General features: G+C 38.2%; 1 protein-coding gene across 2 annotated transcripts in view; it reads right to left on the reverse strand.

The window, feature by feature from the left end:
• Positions 1-22,733, reverse strand: part of GPC5 (glypican 5) — a 795,927-nt gene that overhangs the window by 530,081 nt on the left and 243,113 nt on the right. The gene's annotated exons all lie outside the window — the stretch shown is intronic.

A 22,733-nucleotide genomic window follows, 5' to 3' on the forward strand; every position in this document is an offset into this window, starting at 1 on the left:
CTGTACATTACACAAATACTCTCCATATGTTAGGTTTTGTCTGCATACTCTACAAGAGGATAGATCTATATATCTGTCTCAAAAATATTTTGCCAGCTGTTACATTGCAAGAAAAAGAAAGGAAAGAACCCTATCAGGAATGGAGTGAATAAATGCCTAATTCCTATCTATAAGATCTGCATATGAGCATAGATAACACAGCACATTCAAATTTTACAGAATCTGTTTCATGAAAAACATTGCAGGTCCTCTTAGCTCTGCAGAAAACCTTCCATGTATGCGAAGCAACGAATGCTATTCACTAAAGCAAGGTTGCCACGTAACAATATTTTGTCTTTGATCTTTGCTTAAATATCACCTTAACTGAGACTGAGACTATTCCTAAGGAAGCGTATAAGGACCCAGATACCACTTCTAAAATCACATTGGCCGTGGTCATAGATATATATTAACCTTTTCATACAAAATGACTGTTTTTCACAGGTCCCAGAGAGCATAATTTGCCTTCTATATGCATGACAAAAATTAGTAGCTTCTTTAGGGATTACAAGAAGACACATTTTGGGCTACAAGTTCTGCAAAATGCTTCAAAAGTGAACTAATTCCTAGTATCAGCAAAATTTTCCCCAACTTTTAATGTATCAAGATCCAGCAGTCTTTCATCGCTGAAGCCCTTTAAAGCATTCAGTTTCACACAGTAAATACTAAAATTCTAGACCTTGTGCATACAGCTCTGCATGTGCTATTTAGGTCAAGTGCGCTCTAAATTTCTTCTGCACGAAATCAAGTTCACTAGAAGCAAATATAATACCAAATTTAAATTCAATTATGTATCAAGTTATCACAGCAATGATCATCTAGGATTAGTCACAAGTTAAAGATTCCAGCTTTATTCATTCTTTATTTGAGAAAACAGTCAGCTGTATTCAATACTCAGAACACACTGTATCAGCTAAAGGTAAACACTAAAAATAATAATAAGCCCATTACTAAAAGCCATTATGGAACCCTTTACTGATTCACTAGCCACATTATTGCTTGGAATAGATGTTAATGCTGCACAATCAGGACAGCAAGGCTTAATGTACTTAATGGAGTTCACTGGGACATGGTAGTTGAAATGAGTTTAAAAAAAATCTTCATAGCATTGTTGAATACATTGAATATATGAATGGCTCACATTGTTCACAAAGTGGTATTCTGGTTTACAGCAGACAGTTTTTTGTGCTATCTTGTAGTGATGGGGAAATCTGCCAGCTTGTAGTGATGGGGTAAAGCTTTTTATAGGACTGTGTACAAAATCTGCAGCCTGACTGCTAGACATGGGGAAACATTTATTGCAGCAATTTGAGTAGGGTCAACAAATCTTCTGGTAACTTCTAAGAATTAAAAACAAAAAACAAACAAAACAAAACAAAACAAAAACCTAAAAAGCTTCTTCAAGATTTTCCTCAAAAATCCTTCTTTCGCAGTCATTTGTCTGAATCAAAAAAGATAATTCAATATGGAATTCCTTCTTTCCTTCCTCTTTTCAGCTGAACAATACTGCATTCAACAGATGGACGACTGGTTTAACTCAACACACTGGTTGCATTTAACTTAATGCAATTTCTCTTCATAATATATATAACACCACAAAAAATATCTTAAAAGGTTATGGCTATCCTTTCTATACAGTGCTCCCATTTTCTGTTTCACAGCATGAAAAACCTATGTTCTCACTTTCTGTCACTCAGAATTCTTCAATTAACACCTATTTTATAATGCTGCAAATCCAACTATTACACATTTGCCCGTGAACTGCATAACTATGTAAAAATGAATACCCTTTTTCTTTTCTTAATTCAATCAATGATACTCATTTCTCTAACAATGCAGGAAGAAATAAACCATACACAAGCTGAGACTTGCCTAGGCTACAATTTCATTAATTTAGCTCCTCTGGGAGTTATCTGGCAAAGACTCATTCAAAGCTGGCCATCATTTCTTTTTCGGCTCTTTCCACAATGAAATCCACACTCTTGCACAGCTGGTATTTACTGTAGGACTAACTCTCTTCTTTCATGTGAGGGAAAGCCACTGGGAAAGTAATATTGTCTTGTGAGTGGACCAAATATTAGGAGTTTCAATCATGTTCCCCAGCCTCTTTAGAGCTGTCGTCCTCTAAACTCCTCTTCAGCTGTGGTTCATAAGACATAATTGGATTTACTTACCAATAAAAAGTGTTAGCAATTAATTTGATTCTCTCCCACTCCTAGTCATTCTGTTATAGTTGGGTGTTTATAGATGAGAAGCTCAACATGAGCCGGCAGTGCGCTCATGCGGCCCAGAAGGCCAACCGCATCCTGGGATGTATCAAGAGAAGCGTGGTCAGCAGGTCGAGAGAGGTGATTCTCCCCCTCTACTCAGCTCTTGTGAGACCCCACCTCGAATACTGTGTCCAGTTCTGGTGTCCCCATCATAAGAGAGACATAGATCTGTTGGAGCGTGTTCAGAGGAGGGCCACAAAGATGATCCAGGGGCTGGAGCACCTCTGCTACGAGGACAGGTTGTGGGAGCTGGGATTTTTCAGCCTTGAAAAGAGAAGACTTCGGGCGGACCTAATAGCTGCCTTCAAATACCTGAAGGGAACTTACAGGAAGGCTGGGGAGGGACTTTTTACAAGAGTGTCCACTGATAGGATAATGGGAAATGGGTTTAAGTTGAAGGAGAACAGATTTAGATTAGATTTTAGGAAGAAATTCTTCAGTATGAGGGTGGTAAGACTTTGGAATAAATTGCCCAGAGAAGTTGTGGATGTCCCCTCCCTGGAGGTGTTCAAGGCCAAGTTGGACAGAGCCTTGAGTAGTCTGGTCTAGTTGAGAGACGTCCCTGCCCATGACAGGGAGGTTGGATTAGATGATCTCTGAGGTCCCTTCTAGCCTATGCCATTCTATGATTCTATGATTCTTTTCATACACTCTCAAAGGCAAAATACATATCTCCTCCTCAGGTAGAGGAGCTGTATTATCTAACATTAAAATTTCTTTCTAGACAATGATTGATTCTCCTTTCTCACTTAAAAAATATACCCTTTTTCTGATCTGCACATTTTCAATGTCGTCAACTATATGTGGCCCAAAAGCTATTTGCCATTTTGGGTTGGAAGCTTCAAGTTATCCCAGAAAGAGGTCCAAATTACATTTGAATGCTCTCTCAGTTCTCATGACTAAGGCAATTCCTATACAAAATCCAGATATTCTTACCCAGTAACACTGTCTGTAGCAAATCTCACTTAACCTTCATGCCTTTTGCCCATTTTGGTGAGAAGCATCTCTGCACAGAAGGCAGATGTACAGTACGAATGGGCATGCTCTAGTCTGGGAATATCCTTGTCCATTCTTATGCCTGCCCTCACAGATTTGTAAAGAAACTGAAAGTTTTTGTTTCTCTCACCTGCAGACAGTGGGATCCTTTCCAGGGCTGACAGAAGCAGCAAATTTGTGATTCCACCTGCTTCCCACTGCCTGCGGGCTTCCTCATCTTCCCAAAGCAGAACAGAGCACCTCTCCACCTAAAACCTTCACAAATGCACTGGCTGCCCTTGAAACTGTTCAAACCCTGTTCTGTGACAACTGACATGTCAGCCCATCCTCCTGACATTTTTGTCTCTTACAGGCCCCAGCAGACCCCAAATAACACACAAGATTACAGCTATAGAGAAAACTTTGGGTGCAGGATTGGTATAATCACTACTCATTTCAAAGGCTTCTGGTTTATCCTCAGGTCTACTAGATATTTACCACATTCCCCAGCTTGACTCTTAAAGGAGTTGCTACTTCTCTCTCACTCTCCGGAAATCCTTACGCTTTTGAAGTGTTGAGTTATTCAAGCTTTATAAAGCTTTTATTCATTCAAGAGTTTTTAATTTTATATTCAGAGAGAATCAATATCTTGGAATTAATCCTCCGGATGCCAATTTTCACTCAGGAATATGCCTTATAAAGCATCACATATGGAAGATAAAGAGGTAAATGACAAAAATTAAGATCCATTTGAATGGAACAAAAAGAATGCAGTCTTATTTGGAAGAATCATTTTCCCAAAATACATCCGGTTTATGTTGCAAAGTTTTGGTAGTGGGGGGGGGGGAGTACAGGAGTGGCTTCTGTGAGAAGACGCCAGAAGCATCTTGTGATAGAGCCCATACCAGCTGTCTCCAAGATGGACCTGCCACTGGCCAAAGCTGAGTCAATCCGAGACAGCAGTAGTGCTTCTGTGATAACGTATTCAAGAAGAGGAAAAAAATCTGTGCAAAAGCAGCCCAATATAGGAATGAGAATACGTGAGAGCAGCAACTCTGCAGACACCAAGGTCAGTGAAGAAGGAGGGATAGGAGGTGCTCCAGATGCCAGAGCAGAGATTCCCCTGCAGCCCGTGGTGAAGAACATGGTGAGGCAGGCTGTCCCCTGCAGCCCATGGATGTTAACAGTGGAGCAGAGATCCATCTGCAGCCCATGGAGGACTCCAAGCCAGAGCAAGTGGATGCCCAAAGGAATCTGTGATCCCATGGAGAGCCTGTGCTGAAGCAGGCTCGTGGCAGGATCTGTGACCCCTTGAAGACAGGAGCCCACACTGGAGCAGGTTTGCTGGCAGGGCTTGTGACCCTGTGGAGGACCCACACTGGAGCAGTCTGTTCCTGAAGGACTGCACCCCATGGAAAGGACCCACGCTGGAGCAGTTCATGAAGAATTGCAGGCTGTGGGACAGACCCATGTTACAGAAGTTTGTGGAGGGCTGTCTCCCATGGGAGGGACCTCAAGCTGGAGCAGAGGAAGAGAGTGAGGAGGAAGCAGTGGCAGAGATAATGTGTAATGAACTGACCACAGCCACCTTTCCCCATCCCCTGCACTGTTCGGGGTAAGAGGCAGGAAAGCTGGGAGTGAAACTGAGCCTGGGAAGAAGGGAGGGGTGGGGAGAAGGTGCTTTATTTGGTATTATTTCTCATTGTTTTACTCTGATTTGATTGGTAATAAATTAAATTAATTCCCCAAGTCTAGTCTAGTCTTGCCCATGATGGTAATTGGCGAGTGATCTCTCCCTGTCCTTATCTTGACCCATGAGCCTTTTGCTGTATTTTTCTCTCCCTGTCCAGTTGAGGAGAAGGAGTGATAAAGTGGCTTTGGTGGGCCCCTGGAGTCCAGCCAGGGTCAACCCACCACCCCAAATTTGACAATACTGTCGTTATGTACCAGTTCACAGCATAACTGTTGAACAACGTTTTTCATGTGGTATTGCATTGCTAACTGATAGTGGACTCAGTATAGAATCCTCAAATGTGAATAAACTCAACATACTGAAGTAAATGAATGCATGTGTTTGCATTTTCCTGTTACTGGAAAATCTAACCCATACTAAATTTGCTTTCACTGCTAGGTGATGTGGCTTTGATCAATTGACATTAAAAACTACCATTTAACTTCGAGTCTTTCATAATTACAGGCTCTGACAAGTCACAAGGCAGGTTGAAAAGCCTTTTTCTTTCTTCAGGTGTGTAATAAGGCATTGACAAAGCCTTATGAAGTATTGCTTTATTGATTCTTATAAAAGTAAGATTATGGAAGTCAATCCCTTTTTTTAATCTACTCTTCTGCTGCTTGAAATGATATCTTTTGCATATAAAAATTATAAACTTACTTATATGTTGTTTTATTTTCCACATATCATTGTGCTTAATTAACAAATGTCTATAAATCTAACATCTTCAAACATTGTAATGTGGACTAAATGATCTGCCAGAGCTAAATGGGCTATTAGGAATCTGAGCATGGTACACAAAACTTCATCCCTCTAGACCTACATTCATATGCAAAATACGTTTCCCTTTAGTTGGGGCAAAATATAAAAATCTCAGACTCTTGGTTTGAGAGATTTCATTCACTATAAAGTTTCAATACAGCATTAATCACTTTCTGTTTCTTTTGCTCCTAATGTACAAGTAATGGAAAACACATTTTAAGGATCCCCACAGAGGTAGCCTGACTTAAGCAAGTGCTGCTCAGATTTGAATCCTGGGGAAAAAAAAAAGATGACGAATTTCTTGCTAGAGAAGTAATAGACCCGCCATCTGTGCTCATTTCTGTGCAAGCATGGTAATGTATCACATCAATTTAATGGGCAGACTTGGTCCCCAAGTACTATTCATTTTCATCAGTACTAGGAAAAAAAAACAAGCACCAATACATTTGTATTCTATAAACATGTTTTAAAGAGATGAATAACAAGGTGCCCATTTTCTGAGCTCAATATATGAATATTCATATAAATACATTTGATTGTGTCAATATGTCTGTTAAAAGAGAAGACCATGCTCTATTGGCGATGGTTGACTTCTTGGTTCATGCAGTTGGAAAGCTATTAGAAGTAATGAATATATTAATTCTCATAAGAGTTAGTCATTTTGGACATGGTGCTTAAGGCAGATCTGTACCTCTATATGCCTTCAACACAAATTATATTATATTGTGATGACAACAAATACTGGTATATCATATTTATTGTCAACAACTGATCATGAATTTCCATTCTTTCACACTAGCTTTGTAGAGTAGCATCAGCATAGAATAGATAAAATAGAGTAAGAAATCAATGCTAAAAATAAGTGAGAGCCATAAAGTTTTAATCCAGATGCAAACTTCCCTAGAGTTCAACTTCCAGTGCCCATAGCGTTTTGCTTCAAACCTGTTACTCTTCAAATTTGCTGCTACTTATCTCTGCTATTCAGTATGAAGAGAATACAAATTCTTGGTTAGACTAGTAACAGACTAGTTTCAAGTCAGGTTGATCTTATTTAGTGCAGCCTTTCATACAGCTTATAAAGGAGTCTTTTAAGAAACCAATTATCTAACTATGAAAAGAAGAAACATATGAATTATGGGAATAAATGAAAAACTTTGAGTTGAAAATATCCATTTCAGTTCTTTCAAATAGAAATTTTTGCAATTTGTGAAAGTGGAACTGTGGTATATAGATAAACATTAGAACCAGAACTCAAGCAGAAACAGAGGTACATTTAAGTTCAGCGTTTCATCCAGACTAATATTTGTAAATAGTACAATCATTTCAGTTGACTCTCTTTGTCACTAATAGTTAAAACGCCTACATGTTGCCTGAGGAACACAGAGCTGGACAGCTGGACCTACTAGGAACAGGTACTGCTGAGCTTGTTAAGTGTTTCAAGACCCTAGCCTAAGCTTGAAGAGTCAAAAGTTTTGATAGGTGGTAAGGATGGGCTTGATCCAAACCTGCACAGCCCATTGCACAACACAGGGCCTGGAGATAGCCTCAACATCCGTTTCCAGATATGGAATTCTGGCCTCTTTTTTTTTCCCAATCTGTGACTCTTTTTTCGGTTGGTTTGATTTGTTTGGTTTGCCCAGTTACAACCTGAAGGTGAACACTGAACCACGGAGCAGGGCTTTCTAATGTGGTCATAAAGGCACAACAGCATGGCTTCTGGATCGCAGCAGCATGGCACAGCCCTGCCACTTAAGAACACAAGTAAAATGAGGGCATGCACCCTGTAGACTTACAGTGAGCCTGAGGGATACACAGAAGGGCAATAATTCATTAGAGACGGAAAGTAGATACATCAGTAAAGGGAAATTAGGAGGGAGACACGGTTAAGATGGACTTCTTTCTAATAATCTGACATAAAGTACTTCAGTGTCATGATTTATGAACAGTAGCATCTTAACAGATATAAAAAAAACTAGCAACAAAACAAAACAAAGAAAACCTAACTAATGGTTAAATAGAAATCTTGTCGTTTTCCCTCTCCAACATCATAAGAACTTGTGACGTAATGACATAAATGTTTTTAATGTCAGGAAAAAGATGACATCGTCAATCGTCATGAATAAGCCCAGATGAGGGCTCAGATATGGCTTGACCGTTCCTAAACATTGCACCAGTAGGACTCTCTGAACTGGGGGAAAGATGCATTTTTCAAGCAGAGAAAGATTTTAAACTGCTAAATATCTTCCAAATAATGCCAAAACCATATCTATTGTTTGATCATAATAATAAGTATTATCTAGTCATGGCAATGAGAGCCAAGATCCTTAAATAATCATGAAGAATATTCACTTCAGTCAAATATTTAAAGAAATTGATTTTGACTTAAGCTCAAAGACAATATGTAGTTTTACCTCAAAAACAGAATATGTACAGATGTATACATAAAAAGTATATGTACATGCAAAATTTTTAAACATCAAAGTTTTCTCCCTCCAGAACTATCTCATTATGCTGACTGCCTGTAGCTTTGACAGGATCCAAATTCGCAGGACAAATCTACAGAACATCGCTCCCTCAAAAAAGAGAAATATTCTTCGGGCAGTTCCAAAAAGCTGAGAACTGCTGTCCCTGAAAGCTCTAAGTCTCCTGCTATGATTTCACAGTTGTGTAGAGGCCGAACAAAGGTCTAGCACACATGATCGTCTTTGTTTAATTGTTCTACTTTTGTGCCTTTCATATTTCTGGTTACAGAGGAGCCCAGCTTCAACAGGAGAGAGAATGCCCTATGGTTTTTAGGAAACTTTTCTACTAAAAAATCATTATTGGCTGACACGCCATCGATGACAGGTTAGCAGGGGAACTGCACACCACCAAACACCATGGCTTCTTACTCTTTTTAGTGAAAATGATCCCTTTAAATTAAAAGAAATTAACTCAGAGCCACTACAGACTTGAAGTTTCTTTTCGTCACAGATCAGACTGTCTGGGAACTCGGGAACTCTATGTACATTTCTAGAAAATTATGTTTCTACATGTCCTCATAGTCCTGGGAATTTCTGCAGACAAAAATGTAGTCACAGGTCAAGATAGTCACCTCCTCCAGTTATTGGGGAAAAAAAATCACATTAATAACAGTTTGCAATAATAATATTATTTTTTTATATATATGTAAGCTTGAAACATTGTACAGACAAGCAGGTTAGAACTGCACTCTGCCTGATAATGCTGAAGAAAAGAAGTGAAAGACAGAAGGACTAACAGTGCATTTAATGTTTTCAGGTTCAATAGGACAACAAGCAAGTAAATCCAGAAAAAGAAGAACTGAGGATACTGAACGGGATTCAAACTTGCTGCTTCTTCCACTGCTTGGAAGAAGAGATGTCAAGCTTCTTTTCATTACTTGGACCATGTTCCAGGTAGGAGATTAAAGTAACAAAAAGTGTATTATCACAGGGAATACTATTTTCCAGAACAACCCTAAGCGTCTTAGCAGTCAAGCCTCTCCCAAGAAACCTAGTGCTTACTTAAGGATCTTGACTCTCATTGCCACGACTAGATAATATTCATTATTCTGATCTAACAATATATTTTTTTTTCAACATTAGGAAGGTATTTAATCTTTTCTGTAAATTCAGCAAGTGTATATGCAATCATTTTTTTTCAAATATATTCCAAATGCAAGTTCAGCCGTTTGCCCCATCCTGATGTCTCTCTGCCAGCTGCTACCATCATCTCCTACCACCACCTTCTTGGGCTTTTCAGTGCTTAGCCCAATTGACTTTGTCAAGAGCTACTCAGGAATCTCTAAGTTGCCAAGTTATAGAGTCATGGTATTGAGACAACTGCTCTGGTTGTGAAGGGCTTAATCACTGGGGTGCATTGCCTTACCTCTGAAATACTCGTGTGTATCAAGTAGTCACAGTGCTGTAGGAGATTCAAGTGGTTCATAGCTGTTGCAGTTATACAGAGACACTGCCTGACAAACCTTATTCTTTTTGCCATTTTGTGACAATAGGATTCTCACCTCATTTGCAATATTTCTTCTCAAAGTGAAATATTAAATAATAGCATTACAGTAATCTCCATGAGAGTAAGCAGATAACAACCACTAACTCCTCATCTGGTAACAATGGAGAAGTCTTTCCATTGTCTTAATTTTCTGTATTTGAAACTAATTTGGTGCAAATAAAGTAACGCTGATTTTCATCAGTTGACTGTTCGAAGTAAGCACTGAAATCCTATGGAAATAGTTTGAAGTACTAGATACATAGTTCTTGTGGGTTCTTTGAGAAGCTCCAGACCCAGGGAATGTACTATATGAGACCAAATAATTTTTAAAATAATCTATTTATTTACTGTATTTGCTTTCCTATATTTACCTCCTTTAACTGGCATTGATGCAGTAACCAAGATGCAACTTTTGCAATGTGCTCCTGCTTCACAACCTGGATTTTCTTGTTTGTGCGTTCTAGTTTGGAAAAGTAGGCATTCAGGTACTGGCACTTCTAACAGATTTGTTTTGTTCAGCTTCTCACGTTAACTGAATTCTAAATTACTTCTCAGTTTAGGCTGTTGGTACTTACAAGTTACAAGCAAGTACCTGTATTTATATAGTCTCACTGTGTTTAAGAATGGTAGGATAGCACAGCGTGCCCACTACATTTTGTTTTATTTCGAACTCGGGATATGATTTTTAGTAACTCCTTAGCTTGCTTGCTTTATGATTGCTGATAATTGCTATTTTACACCTGCTATTGCTAGCATCTTCATCATTGCTGGACATTTCAAAATTCTGCATAACTGCTAATTGAGAAATTAACAATTACCTGAATACCAGTAAAAAGAAAATGTGCAGCACAAATGAGTAAAAGTGTTTAGTAGTGCAAATTTTAATTAACAAATCTTTACTAAACATCTGAAATTCAGTACAGGATGTGTGTTTGTTAAGTAGGACTATCATTTTTGCAAAGAATGCAACTTCCCCTGAAATGAAAACAACCAAAGCTAAATTTTCTTATTCAGAAGAAATGGCAGAACCTACACATTGAAAATACATGCTTTGAAGCTTTCTTCTAGCCAGCAAATAAATTCTGATCTTACTTAAAACTGATCAGTAGCACAGTTGTGACAGCTTTGAAACACACCAGATTTGCCTGGATCTGCATTAAGTCATTAAGGTAATCTACGTAAAGTTAAGATGATATAAAATGTTTTTTAAATACTATCTTTTCCTGTTGATTTTCCTTCTTCCTTTTCTTGGACATCATCTGAATGAAGTAGTTTCCATTAACTTAAAGAATTCTAGAACAATTCTGCCCAAATGCTATGAATGCTTAAATACATTTCCCTGAAACTGCTGTTACTTCCTGCTGTAAAGAAAATTTCTTTATCATGTTATCAACATCAGGGCATTTTGTTTTGTTTTGCTTCTAAATTTAATCTTTACACTGTATCAAAAGTTCAAGAACTTTTGGAGAATTCTCACTTGAAAGATACCATGGAAATTAGTCTTCTTGCCAATTAATGGCTAACACTGTAATAGTTATCTATGTGTACGTATCTCAGCAGCATGTTAATCATAGAATCACAGAATGGTTAGAGTTGGAAGGGACCTCAAAGATCATCTAGTTCCAATCCCCCTGCCACGGGCAGGGAAACGCTCCACTACACCAGGTTGCCCAAAGCCTCATCCAACCTACCTTGTTACTAAATTCCAGACAGAAACACTATTCTTATATGTGATGCAAAATCAGTGCCACGAAGAGCAAGACAAAAACACCCCAGACGACCTTCTGTTCTGCCAACAGAAACTTAAACTCTGTAGAACATTTCACACTAGTAGTGGGAATACCTCACTCCAAAAACGTCCAAATTCTCCATAGAGGCAAAAGAAAAAGCATCTGAGAGGGAGCTACTATCAATCTGTAATGCACCTTAACAAATAAATGTGTTCTAGTAATTGCAAGCTCCACTGAAGAGAAACGAACTGAAGGGGAGCTTTGAGACAGATATTTCATTTAAACTAGGTGCCTGGGGTAAGTCACATGTTTAAAATTGAGAAAATAAATTCTTATTACATTAGAAAATAACTAAACAGCAGACATATGCAAGTGCACTAAATCTAGACAAATAAAGACAACAACATCCTCTTCTTCTTGTAGTATTCTCAAAATTTTCTTACAACCTTAATAATTCTACTGTACCTTCATTTAATGGAGCAATGAAATGAGAGATATTAATAATCATAAACAAGCACATAAATGTTTATAGCAGATAGCTGGCAAAACAAAAGGAATTATCTTGGAAAAACATTTCAAGCAACTTGGAAACACAAAACTGTCAAGCCTAATTAGTCTAAAATTGAGAAATCTGCTTCCACTATAGGACACTAAAATATCTCTGCTTGGAAATGGCAAAAGGGTCATGTAACTATGGCATTATGTAGGACACCAAACCTTGGACATAGAAGTCTGACATTTATATTTTGTCCAATGTAATGCTTCTGTGTACAAAACAAAGTATCTTCTAGGCACTTGGAATGCACTGATAATTTTGGGACTGACACCTGACACAATGCTGGCACGGTCAATCTCTACCTCACAGCCACATGGGGACTATGACACTACAAATCACATCAAAGGTGCACTCTCACAATCCATTCTTTGTCATTGAGTGGTTTGTTTTTTCTGAGGTAATTTATGGAAAATTAGCACAAAATGACAGTAAAGTTATGGTGAAGGACTATCAAGCAGATAATAAACCTGAATATCATTATTGACAAAAGAAAAGAAGGTCATTCAGTAAATAAAGGTCAAATGAAGGAATCAACCTGAGTTGCTGTGAATGCCAAGAGTGAAATGCTATTTCAGCAAATTTGCTGACATGAACCACTCGATAGATCTTTTCCTGTTTATTCTAAACAGTGAAATTCCCTGTGGCAGTGAAGCTGCTTTCTACTGGCTCTCTCTATTGCCACAGCAGACTCAGAGTTAGCGTTTAGTAATTGGTGGATTAATAATAGATCAACGAAAGTGGCCAACCCATTGCTGCGACTTTGGATTCATTATATCATCCTAATTGGTATAAATGTGCATGGATGATGATGCTCCAAACTAAGAATCAATGACACGTGCCAAACACATGATGCTTTTCATCTTAAATGTTTTATGACTCCTATGTGCTTAATATTAATTGTGTGCGGCGGTGTTTGTTTTGGTTTGGGTTGGGTTTTTTTGAACAAAGGAAATGCTTTCATCCAATACCTTCCTGTTTCCAAAACTGTAAAATCCTAGAGAATATAATATCAGCTTGAGGAGACACAGGGTGTAATTCTCTCTTCATTCAAACCAGTTTTACACTTAGGCAAGAGCACGCTTACTTCATGTACATCTGTGTGGGTGGAATATCAGTCTCCAGCAGTATTACTATACCACTTGGATTGGTTTCATTTTTATCCAAAAGATATCAGGCATTGTACTGAAAAAGAGTTTTCTCAGCTACTAGAAGTTTGTTCAGCTACTAGCTTGTAACTGTTTTCTTATTTCACAGCTTTATTATTCACAGCACCTTTGCAGGATGCACGTGTATTACCTGATTTGCAAAATACCTGCGTTGCCTCTTCTCAGTGTACAGTGAATAGCTCATGTGAAGAACAAATACAGAGTTATGGATTAGAAGCTCTACAGCATGCTGTATTCTATTAAATAATAGAAACAAGTGTTACAGTATAATGCCAGTTATGTGCTAGGGTTACTTTATCAGAAATTAAGTGCTTTCTAGAATGCCATATTTTATCAATTACAGTTGAGTAAAGGTTTCATTCTGTACTGGTCCTTAACTAACCTTATACCAGAGATAAACATGGTTGCCTTAACACTGGACACTTTTCACACTCCATAATGGGCACAATGGGTAATTTTTAAAGTATTTCAGGACAAGTCACAAAAACCATGGGCTTTAAATAAAGTCATATTCAAACATAGTGGCATATGCATGAAGAGCTCCAATTTCAGAAGCCACCCCTAGAGCAGTAATCAACTCAAGTGTCTGGAAAAGGCAGAAGGGTTGTCTGTGAAGCCACTTGGAAGGTATTTGAACTGGCCTATCAAGATACATATCCTTCGTCTCAAATTTCATTAGACAAAATCATATCAGAACCACAAAAGCATATCTTAGATGCACATTCTTAGTATCAGACAGAATAAGAATAATGTAAACCCTGTATACAAAGCACATTATGGTACCGGGGACATAAGAAGGGATAAAAACACATTTGAAAATGTTTCAGGGTTTTCCACAACATTTCAGCCCAATGGTTCTTGCATTCATGTATGATATAGCACCACCTTTTAATGTTTCTTTAAAAAGATGAACTAATTCTTTACCCTTTGTGGTACAACCAGTAAGTGCATGAGCTAAGAAAGCCTTCATAGTTAATAATAAATGCTTTAAAGATACGGATTTTATTGGAGTCTTAAGAGTGTTAATAAACTTTCAGGTTTTCCTTTCTTCCCACTCACCCCTTTTTGTGTTTTCTTTCACAAATTTCACTTATCATATTGAATTATTTTTTTTTCTTTTAGCTATAAATGAGTGGACATAAATGCATTATTTTCTTTTCAGTAGATAAAGGTTCATGGGACAACAGTAGTAAAAATATGTTTTACAGAAGAATCAAGAAGATCATACTTCCAAGTTCTAACAAAAATAACTGGTTCAGTTTTATTGTCACATAAATCTCTGTAATTGTTCTTTATTTTACTCTACTGTGACAAAATCACAATGAAAATGTGGCAGTGACTCAGTTTCTTCACATTCACCCAAATCCTAATAAAATAGAGACTTCAGAGAAATATGGCATAGTTTTCCCCTGAGAATGCTCCCATAAGAAAGAAGATGACAAAATGTTTAAATATTGTATTCCACTTAATTATCTTAAGCTATTTAAAAATAAGGCATCTATTGCCTAAGGATCAATTGGCTAAGCTTCCCCTACAATCAGAGTAGGAGAAGAGAAACAAAAGAGAGAGAAGGGCCTCTCAAGGGAAATACAGCACCTATTGTAGGATGAAATGATGACTTGCCATCACCATTGTACATGACTCCCAGACAACCAGTCTAGACACAATACTAAATTTTTAAATAACTAAACTGAAAGGAGATTGCATTAGCTTTAGCATTATTGCTGACGTCATAAGCTTTCTGCAGCAAGCCTATTACTCCCTCTGGTTTTCAGTTTTCATTTGTAATGTCATCGCAATCCTTACTTACCTCTATCATGGAAGATACTATGAAAAGAAAAGAGTTAAATATTATGATGTATCCAGCTATTGCAGTAATGGGAACTGTATACCTGAGCATCAATAGGATGTCAAAGAACTTTGCATTTTTTTCTGGAACATGCAGTGCAGTGCATTCTAGAAAACAGTGTGGCTAATAACAAGCTTTTATCTTCCTTTTTGTTCCTAAAGAAGCTCAAAGTATTTAATTTACTGAAATATTCAGTAGATCTCGACAAATTGAAGGACAAAACTTACATGAAATTTATACAGATTATTATGAACTGTTGGAAGCTAAAGCTCTTCCTAAGAAAAGAAGGGTTCCACTTTTTTCCTTTGGGATCAGAAGGAGAGGAAGTCTATTGTCTATTGTTGAGTTTCAAAGCTCTGTGTGACTGCTTAGTATGCAGTCTGAAGGCAGAATCAATCTAGACAAGGCTATTCTAGGCTATTCTCAGAAATTTGATTTTTAACTACTATTGTGATATTGCCTTGGTTACAGAAATTAATGTCAAGTAAGTAACAAGGGGTTCAAGGATAACATAAGTCAAACAGGCTATCTTCCCTATGGGAAAAGCTGTCAAAAGAAGACAAGAAAATGGGGTCAAAGTGTTGCCAAAACCGTTCTTCAGGGAAACAGCACCTTGCAGCAAGTATTACATGTCTGAAAATATTAAATGAATCTTGTGTTGCAAAAACATATAGAATTCCCACATATAGTTATATGTCTTTATGTGTATGTATATACATATATACATGAACAGACGTGTACATTCCTATTATGATCTACATACTGAGTCGAACTTAAGTATCTCTGTCCTGTATCATAAACCCTAATGAAATGATCAGAATGTTTATGAACAATGGCTGGATTTTAAAAACAGTGTAATAGTGAGTACCTTCACTGAGAGAAAAAAACATGCTTCGGTATCATGGGACCTGGAAAAGTAGGGTTTCACTTGCGTCACAACATATTCCTGATTTAACATTGAACAAACAACTGGAAACTAGGTCTTCAACATTACAAAAGTGTTGCAGTGACATTTTAGTCATAAGTTTTAGGTCATTGGCTGATGTCAGGACAACCATAGCCTAATTTCTGATGCAAAATCTCTGGAGAGAGAGTAGTTTAAGAAAGTTCTTAACAATGGCCAGCACAGTCAGTTTTGGTAAACTGAAATTAGTAAGTTTCTTGAGCTAAACATCATTCTATCTTTATCAATACACACAAATTTCAAGCTGCCTAAAATTGCATGTCTTCACTGTGCTGTTTTTATATAAATTCTATTGATTCTGTGGAATTTACTCTACTTCATTGTCAACTGAGATGATTAAATATAATGATACAGGTGACTAAAGTGCCTCAGATTTATACCACGCTGTAACACAAAAAGAACTGGATACAGGAAACTCTCCTCTCTGTTAATAGAGGGTTAGACAGTGAGTCACATCAGTAGGTCATTCATTTATAGACTAATTTGACCAGAAAGAAAAAGGACTGTGATTTGTTGCTAATAGTTGGGGAGGAAATGGAGAAAGAAAAAGTTCCCACATCTTTACACAAAGATACATATTCTTTGTTTTACAGTTACTGGATAAATGATGAAATATTCATGACAGTAGAAACTCTGACTTTGACACCTAGTTCCTAGCAAGCCATCCTAATCATTAGGCTAGAGGTCCATGGTCATTCCTGCAAATTACTCCATACAAACTGAAGAAATATCAGTGAGACTGACTGAGAGCTGACTGACTTTTTTGTGCCTGCAAGGGCCTGTATCCCTGTGGATTTTGAGATGAACAGTGGCCCTGAACCCACAGGCATTAGAAATAACCCATACTCCCTACCCTGGTGGCATGCTTCTAACTGCTGAACTAAAGGAAGCAGGAAACTACATTTTTAACAGCACCAAATTCTCCTTGGGTTTTTTTTTGCCTTTTTCTTAAATGCATCCGAATCAATTACACGTGCTCTGGTAACACTGAACAGATTGCATATTGCATATAAACCAGCCCAGTCTTTTAAATTGCAAAGCCCAAAGAGGTTGGTGCTTGAGCTGGAATTCAGCTGTTCCACACTCTTATTCATGAAATAGGTCTTTAATAGCCAAGGATGAAACAGAACTTGGCAAACTGTTTAAAGAGGAAGTCCCATATAAAGGCAAGCAATAAATTGATGAAGCAGCATGAAGAGCCATGAAAACTTCTGATGTATGGAGGGTTGGACCAGAAACCAAGGAAAAAAACAGAGTAGCTCTGAATGATCAGGCTGCATCCAAGAAGCAAGATGAAGTTAAGTTCATGGAGATTTTTGTAAATCTGGATGGTAATTTTCATCACTATGGATTTGGATCTAAAGAGTAAAAATGAAAGAAAAAAATAGAATTTTGAGTCCTTAATATAAGATATTCAGGTTATCAGAGCACAAATGTAACAATATTTAGTTTCCGTTCTTGGCAGATATCCTTTCCATTCCTCCAGGTCTCTGGCTTATACAATGAGATAAGTAGTTCCATGTACTGGTTTGCTCAGAGGCCAACATATGGGTCAGCAGTAATATATGGCTCAGAAGCAATTATTTTGATATTAAAAAAATGAGATTGCTAAAGGAGATGACCTTATCACTTTAGAATTTTGATAAGTGTCACTTTGGACACATTACAAATAATACACATGAAGCTCCAATTTAGAATGTAACTTTTTTATTATTTTTATAGTGCTTAAAATGAACATAATATCATTTGTCTATGAATCTAAGCAATAATAGTCTCAATGAGCACTCTATCTTCATTTTATTGAAAGTCTGATGTACTAAATCAGCTGTCTATAGAATCCACTGAGATGAACAATAAACTGTAAGGCAGTGTCGTGGGTTAGGCTGCTCAGGCAACCAAACCCCCCCCTAGTCGTTCACTCACCCTCCCCCAGCCCCAGGGATGAGGGAGAGAATTAGAGGATAAATGGGATACCCGCAGGTTGAGATAAGAACAATTTAATACACAGTGTAGATGCTCACCACACCCTCGTATGCGAAGCCCGTCTCGTCCCGAAGCTGCAATCCCGGACGAATGCGAGGCCCCGAAATAGAGAGGGGGAGAGAGAGAGAGTACTCCAAGAGTGGGAGTACTGGAAGGGGGGGGGGGGGGGGGGCGGGGAAGGCAATAGAGCAAAAGCAGCAAAAGAGCCAAAGCGCAAAAGCCCTTCTTTCCAGCTGTCCCTCACCTTTATACTGGGCATGACGCTGCATGATATGGAATACTAATTGGCCAGTTTGGCCCTCAATCTTAAGTTCGCCACAAATCACAAGGGGAATCGTGTCCCCCTTGTCCCAGCTATGCTCCCCCCTTATCCCGCCATGTTTCTGCACTCCGGCACACTGAAAAGTCCTTGGAGTTTCACGTCCAACCACAAACATCAACTTGCTATCAGCATTCTTCTCGGAGCGAGCCTCTGAGTAAAACCAAAACACGGAGCTCTTCTAGCTGCTAAAAGGAAGAGCTAACTCTGTCCCAGCTAAAACTAGGACATGCAGATATTCAGTATCTTGTACTAAACTGAATTGAGCAACAGTGTTTTCAGTAACACTCCAGAATCTGTCTAGAATATATAATTATTTAGGAATACATCCCTTTTTGTTAGCAAGTATTTCTTAACAGAAGATAATGTATCTGCAGCTTCCCTGAAAAGGACCTGGGGGCCAACACCAAGCTGAACACGAAACAGTAATGTACCCTTGCTGCAAAGAGTCGCATGAGGAGTGTTGCCAGCAGGCTGAGGGTGTGATCCTTCCCCTCCACTCAGCACTGGTGGGGCCATACCTGGAGTACTGGATCCAGTCCTAGGCTCTTCAGTACGAGAGAGACATGGACATATTTGAAAGAGTCCATAGAAGGGCACAAAGATGATGAAGGGACTGAAGAATCTCTCCTATGAGGAAAGGCTGAGAGAGCTGAAACTGTTCAGCCTTGGGAAGAGAAGACACAGAGGGAATCTTATCAATGTATTTAAATATCTGAAGGGAGGGTGACAAAAGGAGGTAGCCAGCCTCTTTCCAGTGGTGCCTAGTGACAGGCCAAGAGGCAATGGGAACAAGCTAAAACACAGGAGGTTCCCTCTGAACATCAGGAAACACTTTTTTAACGTGAGGGTGACCAAGCACTGGCACAGGTTGCCTAGGGAGGATGTGGAGTATCCATCCTTAGAGATATTCAAAAGCTTTCTGGACATGGTCCTGGGCAACTGGCTTTAGAAGGCCGAGCTTGATCAGAGGAGTTGGACCAGATGACCTCCAGAGATCCCTTCCAACATCAACCATTCTGTGATTACGTGAATGTATAGTTACTGATTTTTCATTTCCTGATGTTGTGTATTACATTCTTCACAGTGTTACTCATATATACAGTTCTTCATTATTGATCAGTAATCTTCAGATCAGTCATTGCAACCATGTGGTAATTAGGATTTCTCTTGGTAGAAAAATTATTTTTTTGTAAATTTTTTTTCAGATTAGAAGACTGTAAAAAAATGTAGGCTTTCTATGTCATTAACAAAAGATTTCTTTCTGAAAATTCTGGACCTGCTACCAACTATTTGACTACTTTGTTTTTAATTAAGACAGTCACAAAACCGAACAGCCCATTCAATTTTGCTTTGTGGACTCAGTGGACTTGAGCAGAAAATAATTTTCTCAAATAATAGAATGGGATGCTAAACAGCCTAGAACTTCACTTTCTTGTAAACCGCCAGGCAAGTTCCAAGAGATGAGGACCTACCTACAGCTGAATAATTTGGTTTGTAGAGTGGCATCCTTGCCACAGAAGAGTGACTACTTCTTTGTAGCTGAGAGCTCAACAGTACAGAAAAATGTGCTGTCAAACTACGCATGTACTAAGAACAAACCAGTGCCCCACAAATCAGGAGAACAGAAAGCTGGTCAGGGCAACAGGGTTTCTAACAGACTAGATCACAAAGGAAAAAATTACAAGTCTATGAATGTTTCATTTCTGACAAACCACACTTCTCCTATAGAAAACTATTTAATCAGACAACTTTCACTCATACGAACATATTGCTAATAACAAACATATATTAACATATCAACTACTTTGTAATTCTGTGATTATGAATAATAATTCAGATACATGAAGATCTTGGTGAACAGGTTGCACAGAGTGAAAAATTATAGTGCCAGCTCTCTAACACGCTTTCAGTGTTGGCCATTAAGTTGGTCAGACTCTGTGGATAAATGAAGAATAAATTCTTTGGCTGCAGTTCAACCAGACATTCAAATACTTGAAGCTCAGTGCTAACTAAAACTCTTTAATTCTCCTTAAATGATCTTAAACTCTCCTGTATGCTGTTGAACACTACCTTAAGCCCTCCAGCAAAGCAGGCATGAGGTTTGATTCAATCCATCCAACCTGAAAGCAGTTTTCCTAGTAGTAGTAAAGTCTAACAGCAAGTTCTATACATAAAAGATGAAAAAAACCTCTGAACCCAAAAGCTGATATATAATTCTCAGTTTGCTTTGTGAATACACTGAGCATCTAACCAGAGAGCAACTACACAGAAGGAATTAGAATAAATTCACTAAAAAAAAAAATCATATTCAAATCCTATTTCTTTCCAGAATCCCTGGCATCTCTTAATCTCAGGCTTGTTCTCAGAACTGCAGGATGCGTACTTTTGGGAAAACATCTACATTGCGTGCTAGTAAATATGGTCCCTGTCTCAAGACCCTAAACATTTTTTTCAAGAAAATAAGTTAACAGTACACATTTTCTGCTGGCATTTAAGGTTCTCACTGTGAATAAATCTACCAAATAACTTTCAGAGTAACAGCAGATCTTTAGAAAACTTTATAATATTTATGTAGTAATTTTCAGAATGCAAATGTGAGATAAGGAAGTCTCATTTCTGATTCATTCTCTGAATGGTTGACTCCAAAACTGCCTCATAAGGACAATTTTTGTCCCACAGACAAAAATCTCTTCATGGAGATCTAAATTGTAACTTCTAGTTGTGCTCAGTCTTTTGTTTATTTCTCCCACATGACTAATTCTACTTTTCTAAAAACATGCTCTCTTCAATCTTGTTCATGAGTTTGTTCTGCATTTCGTGCACCAAAATAAATATTCTTTGTTTATTTCAGGCAACTTGGTCTTCTTTCAGTATATGTGTGTTTACTGCACAGCCTCACTGGCATAGCCTTGAAATTTTTCTGGGAGATATATTCTCATTTTGTCTGAAGAGCATGGTAATGCTTGCCACTGTAAAGACAGACAAAATTCAGGATAGCAGTGTTGTCCTATCTTAGTTCTTAGTAGTAGTTGAGGACAAATCCCATCTTGTCCCCAAAATTCTTATTTGAAACCCTGAAAGCTTATGGAAGGCTTTCACTTTCTAGATCAGATTTTGCTCCTCACTAAAAATCATACTGGCATTGCTCTTTACCAGATTGCTGGTGCACTCTTCCTGGGCGTTATCTTAACAATTTTTAAGAACTTCATATTTTTCACCTTTTCTTACAACCAAACAGCATTTCTTCTTATTTCTTGAGAAGTTTACTTCATTGTCATATCTCATAAAATAACAGAGATTTGTGACCAATTGCTGGCCATAAGCCCAATGGCACTTACAGTTATTGTGACCGTAAGTGCTAAGGATTTACTCTCTCTGGAGCAGGTTGGCTATGTCCATGTTACCCAGAACTTGATCTTGGAGCCTCTTCATGGTCTGTCAAGGTTCCATGGTGTGTTATCATTTTCTCCGATTTTTAAAATCAGACTGACTGGAACACTGTGAGAACTAGGTGTCAACCTACCGGAGAGGTATTTTTATTGCACAAAACCGAGGGTATGCAACGGATGTACCATGAGGGTACCTGGAGGATTTAAGGATGCAACACTTCATGAGGTAGTTCCTCAGGGGTGCGTGGGATGGACACAGCCAGACTTGCTGTCTTATTATCTTCTAAAAATGATTCCTGGAGTAAACTTTGTCATATACTGTGCATAATATTGAGTGGTTCAAAATAAAGTCAAGAGAGTGGGCTAAAAAATGAGCCACGCAGATGAACCATGATAGTACTCAAGCTTGCTGCCTAGATCCCTTTTTTGTAATGGTATGAATATACTCCAGTTGTTTTTCTGGTAACTCGTTACTATTTGATGGCCAATAGCTCCACCCAACTTTTTTCCTGTCTTTGTTGCACTACTCACTTGTATAACCCCACCAATATAGGCCTTTCAGACAAGGGTAAAACATACTGAAGTCACGGTGTGTGAAAAAAATATTGTGTTTTAGACCACTTCAGTTGCTCTTTCCGTGCTTATTCTCCTCCTTCAGAGCTTCTGTCTGATTACATTTATCTACTGCTGTGCTTTCCTCTTTAAATGCTCTGCTACGGACAATTTTCTTTGCTCTCTGGGGGCTAGAACTATTGTGTAAGTGGACCTTAGTCCCACCATCTTAAGGCCATTCTTCAGACTTTGGAGTTTCCTCCACTGAATTTATATTTTTCCAAGGAGACTGCAGTCTGCCATTAAAATATCTGTTGAAACAACAGCATTCAGGCCATTTGTATACAAATGAAGAAACAGTTTTGTGGTTTTTTTCTTGAGCATCCTCCTTATAGCCAGATTCAAATAATTACACAAAAGACATTTTGATATGAGA

This window comes from Tauraco erythrolophus, chromosome 1 (assembly GCF_009769465.1).
Source record: "Tauraco erythrolophus isolate bTauEry1 chromosome 1, bTauEry1.pri, whole genome shotgun sequence".
NCBI lineage: Eukaryota > Metazoa > Chordata > Aves > Musophagiformes > Musophagidae > Tauraco > Tauraco erythrolophus.